The 1618-nt window shown below is 40.7% G+C and overlaps 1 pseudogene; it reads right to left on the reverse strand.

The window, feature by feature from the left end:
- Positions 1-277: 277 nt before the first annotated feature.
- LOC114215982 (NADH dehydrogenase [ubiquinone] 1 alpha subcomplex subunit 5 pseudogene) lies at positions 278-869 on the reverse strand (annotated as a pseudogene).
- Between the last annotated feature and the right edge of the window lie 749 nt (positions 870-1618).

Genomic DNA, 1618 nt, shown 5'->3' on the forward strand with positions numbered 1-1618 from the left:
AGATAAAAATCATTAAATGATGTGTTGAAGATGCCACTATAAATACTTAACATTTTGGTTATGGCTTCTGCATTGAAAATCTATAGGAATTTTTCCAATTAACTTTCAAATCTTTCCACAACCTCTCTGTAAAAAACAAACAACAAACAACAAAAAAACTCCAACAAAATCTTTAAGATAGCTTAAATGAATGCTTTACATATCAAAAATGGATTCACAAGTCCCTATTACCATAGTATCAATTTTAAGAAGTGTCCTAAATATGCTCTGTATTAGTTTTCTTGATTATGTCAATAATATAGAAACATTTTTAATATAACAGAACATTTAATTACATCCATTTCCCATGAACACACTAGTCATTCAATGATGATTATATTGGCCACTTCCACTGCTTGGCAGGAGGCTCTTCCACTAAAGGCTCCCATGGTTTCCACTGTAACATTTTTCTGGCCAGACTTAGTTCATTTTCAGCCTGAAGAATCACCTCTTCTAGTTGACCACCCTGAAGTTGGTCTTCTAATTTCTTAACATCTGGTTCCACTTTAACCATACTCAGCTTCTCATTTGTAATCTGTTCTGTATACTTTCTATATGCTGCGTTTTTAGGAATTTGCTCAAGAACATCAAGAATCTTTGTGCACAATATTCTTAGCCTCTCGTGTGGACTTTCACATACAGCCAATCCCACAAGGCCGGTAGTCTTCTTCAGCAAACCCGCCATGACGGCCCCGACAGGACGGGGACGCCCGTCCTAAGTGTTCTTACAAACTTTGTCTCATCTACTCCTCATACCAGCCCTACAAGGTGGGTACTGTTATCATCATCAGTTTACAAACAGAAAGTGAGGGAAAGGCTGAGTGAACAACCTAACATCACGTAGCTCCTAGGTAGCAGAGTTGGAACTTGAACCTGACAAACTAGTTTCATGTGGTTTTAACCAGAAGTGCTTTTAACTGAGAGCTACTCACCCTCTCCAGGAGCAAATCCATCCCTATTTTATAGGTGAGGAAACAAACTGCAAGAGGTCAAACAACATGCCCAAGATCACCTGACCGGTGAGAGGCAATGCAAGTTAGTGATTATCATAAAAGGCACAAGGTCGTCTTCTGGAGGGAAAAATGGGAAAATAATCCGGAAGAGGCGTATCAGTGGGCATGGGAGCTACTGGCAAAGTTATCTTTCTTGGCCTGGCTAGGGGTGACGTAGGTGTTTGTTTACAAATTATTTTAAGATTTTATTTATCTGATGGAGAGAGACACAGCGTGAGAGGGAACACAAGCAGGGGGAGTGGGAGAGGGAGAAGCACGCTTCCCGCTGAGCAAGGAGCCCGATGCGGGGCTCGATCCCAGGACCCCGGGATCATGACCTGACCTGAAGGCAGATGTCCAAAGACTGAGCCACCCAGGCACCCCTACAAATTATTCTTTAAACTGTAGGTGTTTTATACACTTTCCACAGGCATGACTTATAATTTATTTTTAAAAATGAATTTGTTCCTAGCAGACCACATTGCATAGAGCTTCTACCTGAGGAGAGATAAACTCAGACAAAATGGCAAGAGGTATGTGAAGTAAAGGTTAACAGAAAGCTTGGAAAGCTTGTCTTAAAAAACAAC

The sequence above is a fragment of the Eumetopias jubatus genome, unplaced genomic scaffold (assembly GCF_037043125.1).
Source record: "Eumetopias jubatus isolate StellerSeaLion01/CBP00866 unplaced genomic scaffold, mEumJub1_p1.0 scaffold_3, whole genome shotgun sequence".
Lineage (NCBI taxonomy): Eukaryota > Metazoa > Chordata > Mammalia > Carnivora > Otariidae > Eumetopias > Eumetopias jubatus.